Genomic DNA, 16,415 nt, shown 5'->3' with positions numbered 1-16,415 from the left:
CCAATTCCGACTGGTTCCTAAAATCGAGTACTGATGCATGAAAACTTAGAAATTCAATCAATTGTAATATTTTTTAATAGTTTATCATCATTTATTTATACATAATAACTTGTCTTTATCATTATCTAAAGAATAAATTTAACCATGTGTTACATTTACCAAAGTTATATGGTACATGTATTTTAAACCTTAATTAAGAAATTTTTGCATTATAAACCAGAGAGCAGCTATGTCTGTATCTTCACCATATTCACAACAAAGATAGTAGCTATTTCATAGCACTTAAAATATACAATTATGGACTTTCAAATGGTAGAAGGTGCTGCCTCAAAAAAGATCCCTCCCTGCTGAATGGTCATGAGTTCCGATCATAGGACAAAATTTGCAGCTCTCGATCTAAACAACATACGTACACAGTGTTTTCCAAAATTGACTGCTTCAACTGACAAAAATGCCGCTTTGAAATGAAAATTTGTTGTATAGGTCCACAGAGATTCTGCTTATAAACCTCAGCCCCTAGATTGTTACAACTGATCTCTAACCCTTTACTTTGAAATAAAGGGAAAACACTGCATTCAAACACTTTCTCCTATCCTCAAAAAACTGGATGAGGTAAAAATGTATGGAAAATATTAAAGCTCTAAACTTATATACATGTGCATTCATAAGACTCTTCTACTTATAAGGTCTCCATTATTTTCTTTAGCTCAGTTATCAAAGTAAAAGTTAATGACAGATAAAAAAGAAAGACATGTCACATATTGTTCAGATATAGCCTAAAACAGTATGCCTATTGATCATGTTCTTTAAAAAATATATGATATTTCTTTTCTCAGATTTCTACCATTATTGTCAACTTGTATACATTTAATGTCAAATCAATTTTAAATTGCACAAAAAAACCTGAAATGCTATTCTTTATATAAAGGAAAAAAAATATGAAATGCATATATTTAGATATAAATATCTTGTCTGACTTTATAAATTTGAAGCAACTTACTGGTACACGTACACCAAATTGACCGAAAGGGTCAAATCCATCCATCATTCCATAAATGGAATATACTGTCATCTGAAATTAAGAAAATATAATAAGTCATGAGAAATTTAAACTCTTAAAATAACTCAAGTCTCACTGTCTGGATTTTTGGCTGCCTACTAATAGCTTGACCTTTTCAGAGGTTGTGAAAATATTTCCATTTCTATTTGTTTTCTCTGTGATAACTCTTTGACAATTTAGTACAGTTGATTTCTTGATCATTATACCGGAATGTAAATTTTAACAAGAAATAGTTCAGGAGCCTAGGAGGCCTAATATCTGAGAACTAAAATGCTAAAAAAAGCAACCAGTAAGTATGAAATAAATATTAAATGAATGAGAAATTCTTATTATGAATTTATAGACTGAGGGATAAGGGTAATTGGAAAAAAAGTAATTGTAACTAATTCCTTAATAAATTGAACAGTTTTTGTAAACTTTTAATACTTGTAATGCACATAATAATTTTTGTTGGTTTTATTTCTGATTTGATTGTCCATATTCTCACCCTAATAGTTTATATATATTTTAATTTATTTCACCTCTCCCCAATCTAACAACTATGGTACAGTTTTATATCAATTACTTTCAAGTAACTATCTCACCTGGTCAAATTCCCGTTTTGCACACATTTTTTCTATGTCTGAAATTCAAATGTGTGCAAAAGGAAAACAAACCCTTTTTAGCTAGAATTATTACTGCCCTAAAAAAAATACAGCTGTAAATTGCACCCAAAACAAATCAGCCCTAATACAAAGAGACATTCACTTTATCACTGTCGTGATCCCGTGCCGGATTGGACAAAACAAGATGGCGGCGGGAACAAATCGAAAAAGGTAGGTACCTGAGATTTCGGTAAATATCCCCCGTTAACAGTCAGGTATGCTTGATTCGAAGATACTGTCGAATTGCTAGTAAAATGCTTATTAGTGTGCTTAATTGCTACTTTTCCTATCGTCTCTTAAACTTGAACATTTAACGACTGAAGACTGCAGAATTTCTCCGATTGAGTTTGAAGCGGCATGGGGTTGTTTTTTTCTTCGATTTTGACAGTTTTATGCATCCAGCAGCAGGAGTGTGGCTAACAAATGATAATTTGGAGTAATGCTGACCCGTTGTTATATGTTTATTTGTTATAACCCATTCTATTACAAAGATATTTCGATTTAAAAATGTTGACACGTGCTGGATTGGAATCGGTTAATTTTAATAGAAATTGTGCCGGATTAGACTGCATTTTTGGTGCCGGATTGGATGATGTTCATTATAGTCATTTATGTAATACCTTTTTTCTCTTTTATTTTTCAAGCTATGGATGCATAGTTCAATGAAATACCAGGAGGAATTTAATAAAGCTTATCTACGCATCTGCACTCAGGAGTTTTGTAGAGATGACACCTGACAAGCACATAAGAATTGACCATGAAGCAGCAGAGAGGTATCGATGCATTATCTAAGGCAGCTGCTACAGGCGGAAGTACAACCTACGACGGTACATGTACATTGTACATCAAGAACAGGCATTGAGAAATTCAGAAAGTCCGAGGAACAGACACTTACCAAAATATTTTTAGGATCTTAGATAGACCGTGCAAATGTATATCTGTGAAAATTTCAAATTCAAAACAATTGTACTGATTTCTCTCATTCATATTGTTTCAAAGATTTTTAAGGTCTTCCGTTTCCAACGGAAGACCTTCTACTGATTCTGAAGATTAAGATTATTCTTATTATTCTTTTTTTTTTTTTCTTCCTAGACGCCACCTTTGAGGCCTCGTATCTAGCTCATTTTTTAATGGATTTTGTTCAAATTTTCAGACATTATAGACGGTAATAAACTCTATCAGAATGCTGTCAATAATTTCAAAGAGTCACTTCCGGTTTTGAGTTATTTCCCTTTAAACGAAAAATTATAGGCTTTCATTTCCAGACAAAGGCTCAGAAACCACTAGAGCTGGAGCAGAAATTTTACTGGTTTTAGATAACAGAAGGATTGAAGTTGTGCACATCGGTTTTTGTTTTTCAATTTCTCTATTCAAAATGGCGCAATACAGGGGTCAAAAAATAGAACGCCTAAAAGAGCGAAAATTTACACATGTTTTCCTTTTTATCTTGAAAACTAAAAATATTTTGTTAAGACATATTGAACAAAAGTTGTGCATAATTGCAAGGGCCTTCGTTTAATACTATAGAAAAGGGGCTGGCCCCTAAAATAAGGGATCTCTGGAGCTTGAAAGTTTTTGCTTTATAACTCAAAAACGGTAAATATTTCGATCTAGATATATCGAGCAAAATTGTTCTTTAACACCCTTTTGATCTGATAGGAATGTTTATTTGTTCGAATATACCGGGGTTATTGCATAATATGCAGTCAAAAGCAGGTCAGGTAAACATGTAGCGTTTTCATTCGGCAAGTAAATCTGACCTCATCATGTGTACAACTTGCAGTAAATAATATACCCTACGGTATTTTATGTTGATTTTCTTCAAAATAAGGTTTTAAACGTGTTTTATGATTAACTATTAAATCATGTATTACAACCACTTTTTCTATTTTTCTTTATAAAATTTAAAATTTTAGTTTTATAGTGAACACGTCTTTAAAAGCGGAAGATATAAAATCTACCTTTCTACGTTTATCATTGTAACAAACTATATAATTAATCTTAAACTTTATACATTGAATAATTCACGATCATTAGTTGTATACATATTACGATCCCATTGTTCAGCGAGATGTTTTACAGTTATATAATCAAAGCCGCAAATCCCACGCTGTCGATGTAGGTCACGAGTGTACCAGGCACCTGTGGACATAAACAAAGCAAGTGTTTCTGATTGTATTAGACCATTGTGTAGAAAGACTTAACAATTAATAGAAAACTGTGTTTTTAATTACATCGCGATTCAATAAGATTATTTTACCCATCTTTCATATTTAATCGTAATTCCCAACACTGGTGCATAAAATCATTTTGAACTGTGTTCGCTTTCTTTGGCCTGTTCTCGCAAAATAAAAAAAAAACTCTATTCTGTGTTAATGTATTTTATTTCAATTGTAATTGAGAAGGGGCCTCGGCAAATAATTATAATTAGTGATGGATAGTGATAGGTAATATTGTATATGTACGTTTTATTTTCACCATGATCACTCTTTTGTTTCTCCATTTATCGGGGTATCATTTTTTTAAAGATTAAATAAACATTGAACATAAAACGTAATTTATAATATACTATTGTTCACGTATTTGTAATACCGGTATAGCAAACAGGTTATATCCAACTTTGTCTCTAAAGTTGTGTTGCCCGGTCCTCGTTTACAAGCACGTGGTTGCAGAGAACAGTGGGCATATATGAAAATCCATTGTGTACTCCGATAGTTACAAATGGAAAATTGGGTTTAAAATATGTCGTTTCTTTCATATCATTTCATTTCACTCTATTTCAGCTTGTTTAAATCAATCGTAATCGCTTGTACATTTATTCATTGTAAGTTTTATGTATTTTGATAGCCGAATAAACACTAGCCCCCCCCCCCTGTTTTTATCGAGGTGGATATTGTTTTATGAATATTAAACTTACATGTACGCATGCATGGTAGTTGTAAGTGGAGGTGACGTTTCTAATTCACAGGAAAACATCCAACGTTAAATTAAGCACTTTTGAATATGCAGTTATTTGCTACTGAACTATAAAATGTTATTGTACAAAAATAATATACTTTTTCGTTGAATAAACAGAATATCTCAACATTGCACGATTTGACATGCTTGTACATGTTCAGTCGATGTCAGTATAAATACACATGGATGCACTTTTGCCTAGAATAACAGCCAAAATATATACATCCAGAGTTTAAGAATACGATTTTTAAAAAAATTGAAAATTCGTTAATGCTATTTATCATTAACCAGTATCTCGACGATAAAACATCAATTTTAATTCTTTACCAAACGTCCTCCCGGTCAGTCATTGTTACTGTTGGTGACATGAAATGTAGATACTAGGGTCTCAGTAAATAATTTCACCTTAATTATCCTCATCGTCATTCGGTGTTTTCATCATTAGAAATAAATTGTTTGAGGACGTCTTTTTTTCTCTTCTCACATTGGTAACGCGTAGGAAAAAGTTTTTAAACAAAGCTAACGGCATTTTACAAAAAAAAAAAGGAAAACGAGAAGAAAAAAACGTGTCTATTTAGATTAAAAACACAACGCATCAATTTGTATTTGATTAATCCACATACGTTTTTTCCTTCTTCCATGCATTTCGACTATACGAAAAAAAAAGGATCAGCAAATCCTTTGGTAATATTAAAAGAAAGGTGTTGTACCTTCAAAAGACACTATATCCTACAGGCCTTTAGATCGCTTAAAAAATTGTGTGTATTTTCTCAATTTTTTTTCTAAGCGATCTAAAAGCCAGTGCTATATCCGAACAGTTATTACAGAGACTACCAAATATATCACAGCGTCCCTGAAAGAATTATTTTCAAATATTTCAATAAATTCTAATTTAGTTCAAAGAAAGCCACGCTGTTGTTTACAAACATTCCAAAAATAATCTTTCATGTTTCATGGACCGACACGTGGTTAAATTACCTCTCATCACTATAAGTACCCCCCCCTTTAACATGTTTAAAATGAATATACAATGTCTTCCTTCTGAGCCGAGAATGTTAGTTGGTTGATTTGTTTTTGTACATGCGTATATACATGTAGATTAAGGCTGGTGTTGAATTCCGAAAGAAAGTCACAACCTATTTTTTTTATGTAAACCAATAATCATTCTATGCCCCGCCATGAATATGGCTTGGGATATAATGTTTGTCATGTCGGACGTCTTCCATCCTGCCTTATCTCCTTCCGTCACACTTTGCCTTTAGCTAAGTTCAAAGCTCAGTTTCAAACAAACTAACCAAGATATTTTTTAAAAATAATCAAACTTCATACACAGTATAGCTGCAGAAAAAAAAAAAACAGACAGGAGAGTTATACTGAGCCACCCACTGAAAAAACTGGTCCTACTAAACAGAGTACGCTAGTACATATGTACGATAGAAGACTTTAGAGTAAGCCAGCAAAATTTTGTGCATGCTGATTATCATCGGATTTGTTACATGCATTTCAGCAACAACAGTTATCTATTCTGTTAGCAGAAAAATAAACTTATTGCTAATACAATACATTGAAGTATTTATTTTCTCTAGCCTTTTGCTAGCATTTATTACTTATACGGATATATGTCCGTTTGACCTTTTTTTCTGCGTTTCTATACTACTGGATTAGTCCATTTGTCTTCTAGGTAAGGGGTGACGCTATTATTTCGCGCCAAAATGTCACGTGTAGGTTTTTGCACCCTTTTTCTTGACTATTCTATTGAATGAAAAAGAAAACTGCATGAATTATGTAAAGTCTGTTCTTTTTTGTCAGAATCCTGGTCGAACTTTGGAAAAAAAAACAAACAATTCGGTGACATTGTGAAGTGAGTTAGAAGTTACATCATTTAAAGTAATAAAACATTTGATGTTGACCCCTCATCTCTGGGAAAAACTTCCTGAATCCGCACCATGGCATTCATATATCGCCGTCAAGTTTGTTGAGTCATTTAAAGCTTTAATTATTTTTCCCACGTTTCCAACAATCTTTGATACTTTGGCATACCCAAGAAACTATCAAGCATATTCTACTCGTCAGTCATAATTGTTAGACCCCCAATTTCTTGAAGTTAACATATTTTCAGCTGCCACCTTTATATGTAGCCATGCTTTCAAGCATTAATCAAATGTTTTTCCTTATTTACGTCATCCTCTAAAACCATTTTAGACTTGCGGACAGAGGTATTCATCTTTTCGTCCCGGGTTCGAATCTACAGTGGGACATGATCATGATTTCATTTTTTATTTAAGATACAAACAGTATTATATATGGTTTATGTTTTGTGCAACATCTCCATAATTTACTCCAGTGAAATAATTTACCCCCCCCCCCCCCCCAAATGTAAACGTTTATAGCTTATCATGCTCATAGATTCTATAGATATTGATGACATAGTCAGCCAAGCTTTTTAAAAAGCTGTTATGTATTTTATTATTTGTTTATTTATTCGCGCAAAGGACATTTGGTAGTAAAGGAGCTCTGGGAATGTTGCACAACAAAATTTGCTTGACGTGTGTACAATTCCGAACTTAATTCTTTTCTTACACGTTATTCTATTGAGCTCGCTGCACTCGCTATTATACGGTTCTTGAAAATGAAAGAAACGTCGTAGTCTTTATGAAAAGTAACCGATTTTCTTGATTGTACAAACATTTTTAAAGAAATTACGGGGGGGGGGGGTTAAGTTATACAAAGAAAAAAATAATATGTGTCATTTTAGATTACCGACGTGCAGTGATCTGATACATGTGTACCGTATTTATGAGAGGTTCATATCTCTTCCCTTGTCTGAAAAGTGTCGCATCCATTGATATTTTCTTTTTTGCTACGATTTAATGCTTTAAAAATGATGTCTTTATCTAATTTGGTTATTTTCGATATATAAATATCTGTCCCACCTGTCTTGGGAATGCGAAAGTAAAGTGTCTGCCGTCCGTTCGTCTGTCTAGCTGTCTGTCTGTCTATTTTTCAAAATACTACTCTTCATACCGTTTTGGTCTGATTTCAATATAACTTGGCACACAAGTACACATCTCTAAGATACATAGTATAGTGCATCGGTTTTTGAATGCTTTAAAATGCGACGTCTTCAACAGTATTTGTCTGAATTCAATATTGCTTGGCACATAAGTAGCCTTCACTAAAATACAATATATCGTGCATCCGTTTTTGATTTCGATGAACGGTGTTGCCATGGTTACTAAAAATAGAAATTTCTGTATATAATTCCTTAAAAATGCTACTCCTCCTACAGTTTTAGTTTGATTTCAATATAACTGGACACACAAATAGACTTCAATGTGATACATAATTAAGTGCATCGTTTTTGATTTCGATGAACGGTGTTGTCATGATTACAAAAAATAGAAATTTATGTGAAATTCCCTTAAAACGCTACTCCTTCTACAGTTTTGGTCTGACGGCAATGGCTAGTTTTCTCTTCCTTTGTTATAAGTACAAACAAATAGAGCTATAGTCTCGACATTGTGTTGAACCCAATGAATCATTTTGCCTCGATTATAGTCAGAAAAAAACTCATGGTTGAACATATCCAGTCATTTGGACGAGTCAAGATTAGTGACAGTGAAACTATTAATTCGCTACCATTTTTCTATTAGTGAAACATTGCTGATATAATGCAGGGTGGGACATGACCTTGACTCGAGTTCAAAGTCCCCAAGAATAAGATGTTTTGGTTGGATACATGGACAGAAAGAATATCTAAATAAAATGTTTGAAATTTTCCAGACGGTAACACATGGATAATATTTTTATAACGAGAGCTAGTCATTGCTTAGATCAAGGTCATTTGGAGAGTTCAAGGTCACTTGGAAAGTTCAAGGTCACATATATTCCTTTACAGTCTTTTTCCTAGCTAAACATTGCAAGTTGCTTCTCTTAAAAGGTTTAAATTTTCACTTGTAGAACTTTAGAATGTGGCTTGACCTAGACTCAAGGTTACGTCTTCTTATCCGTAGCTCCAACGGAAGACCTATTCGTTGCTTTGCAACGAGCTCGGCTCTAGTTTTATATTATTTTTCTTGTTTATGACTGTTATTTTATTAAATGTTAACAAAAAATGTCCGAAATTTACTTCGTCTTTTTTGAATATCTCTTCCCCGTAGCACAGGTGCTTGAGGACAGAACCCCCCCCCCCCCCTCCCGGGCCCGTTAGACTTTTTTCACATAAATTATTATGAATGACACATTTGTGATATAATCTATCCTATCAATTCAGAAAATTTACTTAAACTAACATTTTATTAAAAAATCTACCCCACTCTATATATATAAAAAAATAATAATTGATTTTTATATATAGAATGTAAGGTAGATTTTATAGAACGTTTGTTCTAGGTATTTTTTCGATTTGTTGGTATAGATCTTATCACAAATATGTCAATGAAAGATAATTTATGAGAAAAAGGTCGAAAAAGCCCAGGGGTCTACCGGATATATCGAAGGGGGGGGGGGGTTGGGTCCTGTCCTCAAGCACCTGTGCCCCGTAGTAGGTTAAGGAAAGCCTTTGTCTTCATTGACACTTTTTTCTAGCAAGTTACTATTTTACCAAAATTTATTGTAAACAATTTTACGGTAAGTTCATTTGATTTGCCTATAAACAGAAGAAACATTTTGATTTTGTCTTCTGAAATACAACCAAATGTGAAATTCTAGTATTCTCCTCGATCATGTTCATGGTTTTGTACAGTACATCCACGTAGCATCGTTTTTAAAGGGGGGGGGGGGGGCAGCCAGAGAAATTTCAATTTCAAAGCCAACTTCTTTCAGTAACATTTTTTAATGCTACATTTTCACAAAAAGTTGGGGGCCATCCAGCCCTTCAATGAACATTTACTAAAGCATAAGTAATGTTGTTTCAGACTTATTAATTTCAACTTAATTCTAAATCATCAAAAATTAAATTAATTGCATTACTTAAAATGTAATAATTTACACATTAACAACGAATCATTTGAAGTTAAATTACATCGATATCGGGATCAAGCATTAAACTGTTATCTGAAATCAAAAAATTAAAATAGGCCTAACTTCGAAAATAAAGAACACGTACACATTTTATTTAAATGATATATTTATTATGTTAAACTAATTTAGGAAAAAACATACAAAAAGCAATTCATTTGCATTAAATTATAAAATTTTACTAGCGTACCCTAAAGTACTCTTTTGTACTAGCGTACGTAGGTACTCTGTTAAGTAGGATCGAATTTCGCCAATGGCAAACTCTCGGGCCTTTCCTACTAGCAGTCTAAAAATAACCTCGAATGTACCTGAACTACATAGACTCCATGACAACCCCCCTTTTCACAAACTTTGAAATAAATGTTGGAAGACCTCTTATCTGTGGAGTATGAAGTTTAACTTTATTGACTGCAATGATATTACCTAAAATATACAAGAGAGGGGACTTCTAAACCCTTCAATCCTATATTCAAATAAACAGGAAATGTATAAATTTTTAACACCCGTTGATGATGATACATTCGAGGCTGTTTTTCTGACCTCTGACGGAAAGGCCCTACTAAGTAACACGATGCAATTTTGAATTTCGCCTCTTGTGCATGGTGAAATTCTCGTAGGCTATGCTTAAGTTAAGGGTTTTGCGGACGATTCCTCTGGCTTACTAACAGTTCCTCCTTTCCTTTCTTCTGGCCCCACGAGCTCTTTGGGTCTACCAAAACAGTGGTCTCTGTAAAAGAAATAAGGGTACAATAAAATCTGAGATAAAAAGAAACAGGAAAAAAAAAGATTTTTAATCGAGGGGGGGGGGGGGGGCATACTGTAACTGATAACAATCTTACTTCGGTAAGATAAGCTATATTATTTAAAGTCCTCCTTCTCGTATATTTTATTAAACGATGCATCCATATCTTAAAAATTAAGGAGAAAAGAAGTTATTACATAAATGACTATAATGAACATCATCCAATCCGGCACCAAAAATGCAGTCTAATCCGGCACAATTTCCATTAAAATTAACCGATTCCAATCCAGCACATGCCAACATTTTTAAATTGAAATATCTTTGTAATAGAATGGGTTATAACAAATAAACATATAACAACGGGTCAGCATTACTCCAAATTATCATTTGTTAGCCACACTCCTGCTGCTGGATGCATAAAACTGTCAAAATCGAAGAAAAAAACAACTCCATGCCGCTTCAAACTCAATCGGAGAAATTCTGCAGTCTTCAGTCGTTAAATGTTCAAGTTTAAGAGACGATAGGAAAAGTAGCAATTAAGCACACTAATAAGCATTTTACTAGCAATTCGACAGTATCTTCGAATCAAGCATACCTGACTGTTAACGGGGGATATTTACCGAAATCTCAGGTACCTACCTTTTTCGATTTGTTCCCGCCGCCATCTTGTTTTGTCCAATCCGGCACGGGATCATGACAGTGTTTATCATCTGGAAATAAGAACAATTATATAGAGGTGGTTATTTCAATTTGAAAAGAATAACTTTCAATTCAACAATTATTTATTGAAGAAAGTAAATAGTAATGGAATTTTGCATCTGAAAAAGTTACATCCAATTATTATACTGAAGTAAAAATGTTCAACATGAACTGGAAATAATTAATTAAGTCAACAAGGCATTCAATTTGTGTACATGTAGGTCTTGTGTGGAGGAAACTGCACTTATAGTATCTAATCACAGTCACAGATAATTCTTGAACGTTTTAAAACTGTAAGTTATAATACTAAATTAGTTACATGTCTTATTTGAAGAAAGGGTAAATGTGTAATTTAATTGACCCAATCCCTGATTATGAACCCTTATTAAATAATAAAACTAAACACCAGGGCTTTCAAAATGATTACAACATGTAAACAGATTAAATGCTCTAAAAGTTTACACGAAGGTTAATATCAATGTCTATCAGAAAAAAGTTATACGACGAAGTTGTTTTATTTCATATTTACCAAAGAAAACACACTCTGTGTCTGTTACAAACATTTTTTTTCTGTTACAATCATACGGGAAATGCAATATATAACAAAACTATCTAGAAACCAATATGGTCTAACATATTTAATTCCAATTTATGAGTAGTGAAAACTAGCAATGTATTTTTTTAATTTTTCAAGTATATATTCTATAATAAATAACACCTGTTGTCAATGGTTGTTGCTTTTTATTGATTAAGAAATAAAAAGTATCTATAGAGGTATAGTGATGAATACAGATCGAGCTTTGAAAAATTGAACGTAAACCGGAACCCTTAATGTTATCGTATTATATTTTTATTTTACTATCTCGTTTCAGTTTTTGACACCTCTTTTGTCATAAAAACCAACAAAATGAACAAATAAACAGTAATGACAACTTATACATACATTATAGTGAAAGAATGGTTTATTAAATTAGTGTTTCATGACTAAGTAGCCATAAAAAATTCAACACATAAAAGTCTCCCGCTTAAATGGTACCATTTTGTTTACTGCTGTTCGTTTAAACGTTTACAAAATTCGATAAACAATTCACCCTTACACCATGGCCAAAAATAGGAGGTACCACATTGATAGAATTTAAGATCAAGTAAAAATGGTAACTGAATTTTTCTAAAAAGGAATACATAGTTGGTACAATCCTGATATTATTACCTGGGTAGAAGTATTGGGTATTTACAGATTTTTAAAGGCCTACCATTTCCCCCGAAAAATCAATGTTATATAAACATTTATAAAAAATTTTAAATGATACTTCTTTCACATTCTCCTTGGGGAGAAGGGGTGAAGAAAGGGCTAAAGCATATCCTATCCTGCCTATTAAAAAAAAATTGGCTGACCTGAAGAAGTGATTTTGGTCTTCAAATTTTTCCATGAAAAATCAGTGGGTAATATTTTGAATTCATTGAATCACTTGATAGAAGCATGTATTGATAAAAAGAACACTTTTCTAAAACAGTAAAGATGTCTTTGTGAATAATTCAAACAATTTTTTTTAATATAACTGACAATTGACATTGGCAGAGACAAAGTTGCATACAATGTCAAGCAATGACCTTGGGGAAATGCTGATTTCCAAAGAAAACTGATGTTAATTGTAGATATATGATTAAATATGGGGAACATCATTTCTCATTATAGCGAGCGCAGCGAGCGTCGCGAAGCGACGCTCGCGAAGCGAGCTCAATAGACTAACGTGTAAGAACAAAGGAAATTCGGATTGAAATCTGTACATACGTCAGCCAAATTTCTCTGTGCAACATTCCCAGAATTCCTGCACTACCCAATGTCCTTTGCGCGAATATTGCCGAATAAATAAATAAAAAATAACGTAAAGCATATATCAGACTTTCAGTTTGTAGAAATCTTTCAAAGAAACAAGAAATAACTCTGCAATGTTTTTCGACAAAAATTGCACTAGTTCTATAGTTTCAAACAGACGCTCGGCTGTCTCCGTAAGCTCCGACGAGCTTTGTGACGTCGTATGACGTCACAGCTAGTCGAGATATCTCGTGAGGCTTGACGTTCGAAGTGGCTGATCTCAAGTGTTTTTGATGGTACAACTGCGCTCGCCCCAACGGTCACACCGTAAAACATATTATTAATTATTTATTAGCAAGAGCATACTGTTTAATGATAATATGAGGCCTACTTAATTCGTTTTTAATTCAGCACCTTCAACGAGATGGAAAAATTGCTCAATTGTTTGTGTTTTTCAATGAAGCACTAATTAATTTTTACAGAAAAGTATCTAAGACGCATCAAAGATTTATAATTATTACAATATAGTTTAATTACTGGTGAGAAAACTAAGCTTACCGCAGCAAAAACAATACACTGAAGTGCAAGCGCGCATCTTCTTCCAGCCATGTTGAAGTAAGAGGATTTCCGATTTCGCGCATGCGCAAACTTCGGGATGTTTCGGTAGGCCAAAAGCTGCAAAAAGTCGCTTTCGAAATTTTTATCTCACCGCGTGAAAAAATTCCAAACTCCCAATAATCCTTTGCGGTGCATAGCAACGTGGTGGCTAAAACATAGCAACAACTTACTTGAAAAAAATTACAAACAATGATTTAATGCAATCTCCATGCCACAAAACTATCGTTTGCGTCCTAAGACAACAGGACTTTTTATCTGACGTCATACTTTCGTCACTTAAATGGTTCGGGTATTTCCGATTTTGTCGGAAACTCCCGAGAAGTTCGGAATCTCGATCCCGATGCTTGGGAAGTGATTTCTTTTTATTGTTTAGTTTTCTTCTTTTTCTTTCTTTTTCTTGAATGATAGGAAGTGCATATGTAGGTTTATGATGGTACACCTGCGCTCGCCCGAACGGTCACACCGTAAAACATATTACCTATAGGTATTACGTATTTCTTTTTATTTAGGTATTACGTATTTTTTTATTTCCTGAAATTTTCGGTAAAATTGATAGGTACGCGAACTCCTGTGTTATTATATCGATTATTAAAATCAAACCCCATCAGTATTTTCAGTACTTTGATTATGAAAACACATTCATTCACTTTTCCGGAAATCATTATTTGCCAGTTTGAAGTTTATAGTTCTCGAATTTCCGTTTTGTAAAAAACATAGTTGAACTTGACGGGTGACTGGAAATTCCAGAAGCTCCTCGTTTTTTGGAGAATACCCATACAGAAGGGTAGAAGCCCCAATAAAGTGGTAGAAGCCCCATAAAATTGAATGAAATGGGGTACATAAAACCCTAAGGTGATGTTTAAATGAATGATATCGATATCCGTAAATTTTTATAGCCAATTTTACCTCAGAGTCGACAAAATCGGGCGCCATTACTGGTTTACTGTACACCACGCCCGATCTAATTTCGAAGCGAGCTGCTGTTTATCATCGTATAGATAAAGTTAAAATTATTCATTTTAATTTTAATATGTTTGTTATGCAAGATATATATCAAATATTATGTAATAAATATTTTTTTTTAAATTAAGAACGTTAGCCATTAAGATAATTTAAGATTTTTTTTTATTTTTGAGATTTTAGAGAAATTTAGAATTTAGAGATATGATTATATCCAAAAGCTTCAAAGCAACAATAATAATAAAAAATAGAAATGATAATTAATTAAACTTATATGTTTCAAAGAGAACAAAAAAATAAATAAATTTCAAAATATGAAAATACTGAATTTATTTTTGAGATTTTAGACAAATTATGAATTTAGAAATATAAAGATATGAAATTCAAAGGTTCAAAGCAATAATAATAATAATAATTAAATTTTAAAAATGAAAATAATTACTTATATGTTAAAAGAGAACAAAAAGTAAATCAATGTCAAAATATGAAAATACTGAAACCTGGAAAGAAATAGTAAATTAAAAGAATATATCAATTTTCAAATATATAGATATTTTATTTCAAAGTAACTTTTTTATGTTCTTTTCTTAGAAAAAAAATTAAGATGTTTTAAATATTTTACATCAGTTGTTTACATTATGAATTGTCATTAAAATAAAAGAAATATGAATTTAAAAAAAAGTAAAGTAAAAAAAACACACACCACAAAATAAAATATAACGGAATTTTTGATTGAATTTTAACTACGAAAAAATCTCAGTCTGGTTAAGAGAACTGAAAATCTTTTATCATCTCCTAGCATAGGTATTTTATGTAATTTTACATTTCATTGCCAGTTGAATCTGTCGACTAAAAATTTCCATTGCCTCTCTGTTCAAACTAATCCCATCTTCACGCCAAATGTTTTTTATTTGAATTCATTAAACCCCTACATCTCCAAAATATCACATTCTGACAATTCCCATATTTCCTCCGTAGTGTGTTATTTATGTCAAAAACAGTAGAATTGTACTTTCCTGGATCCAGGGTTTCACAAATCATTTGCCTAAACAGACTTCCAATAAATATTTTCTGAACCGAATCATTTCTTAACAGTTTTTCAATAATGTTTTGGATTCTTAACACTATAACCGACAGAGAAGATGAATATATATCTTTTTCTCCCACTTGCAGAAACGCTTTTAAACCAGTCTTAAACCATTAAAACCCAAAAATGTTTTTAAAATTGTATACTTATTATTTTTCCTAGAGTAGGGTTAGTATCAGGCAGTATTCCTCCCCCGCCAGACAGGTGCAGAGTACTGCAGACCAGTGAATACTGTTTGGTGTTGTGTTAGATTAGGTTAGTTTAGGAATATATATATTTTTTTAATGTTGCTAATTAAATTATAAATTCCTTTCTATAAAATTTTTTATAATGTTATTTAATTTTATGTCAATTTCTTTCATTTGGCTGTAATAATTATGTTTATACATGAACAAAAGATTGACTAGGAATAATGATAAAGTATCTTTATTAAAATAAGTCTTTTTAAATTTTTTTAAAAATTTTCTTTTAATCTTTCGGTCATCTTTCGGTCCTTTGACTTTAATATTTTTCTGTTTCAAAATTCAAATCATGGCTCTACAATTAAGGAGGCCTCCACATGGCTAGAGCTGGGAACATAAGGAAACTTTGAATATTTTCCAGGTATTACTAATTTAAAAGGTCTTTATTAATTTATCATTATTAATATTAGTATCAAAATTATCAAATTCATATTTTCCTTATTTTCCTTATGTGTGCAGCTAACGTCCTTAAAATGAAAATTTGTATTTAAAGCATATTACCATTTCATATCAACATTATTTTAAAAAAAAAATTATATTACAAAATCATTTATTTTACAATTTGATAAT

General features: G+C 32.4%; 1 long non-coding RNA gene across 1 annotated transcript; it reads right to left on the bottom strand.

Moving 5' to 3' along the window:
• LOC134236362 (uncharacterized) lies at nucleotides 1-13,632 on the bottom strand. The gene is made up of 3 exons (XR_009985604.1): nucleotides 13,497-13,632; nucleotides 1,001-1,072; nucleotides 1-17 (listed from the first exon to the last, which is right to left on the bottom strand). It is a non-coding gene; the product is annotated as an uncharacterized LOC134236362 (long non-coding RNA).
• Nucleotides 13,633-16,415: the final 2,783 nt, after the last annotated feature.

This window comes from Saccostrea cucullata, unplaced genomic scaffold (genome assembly GCF_032062105.1).
Source record: "Saccostrea cucullata isolate Sc308-1 unplaced genomic scaffold, CSIRO_AGI_Scuc_v1 ctg3293, whole genome shotgun sequence".
Lineage (NCBI taxonomy): Eukaryota > Metazoa > Mollusca > Bivalvia > Ostreida > Ostreidae > Saccostrea > Saccostrea cuccullata.
This window is presented reverse-complemented; position numbering and strand designations above follow the sequence as displayed.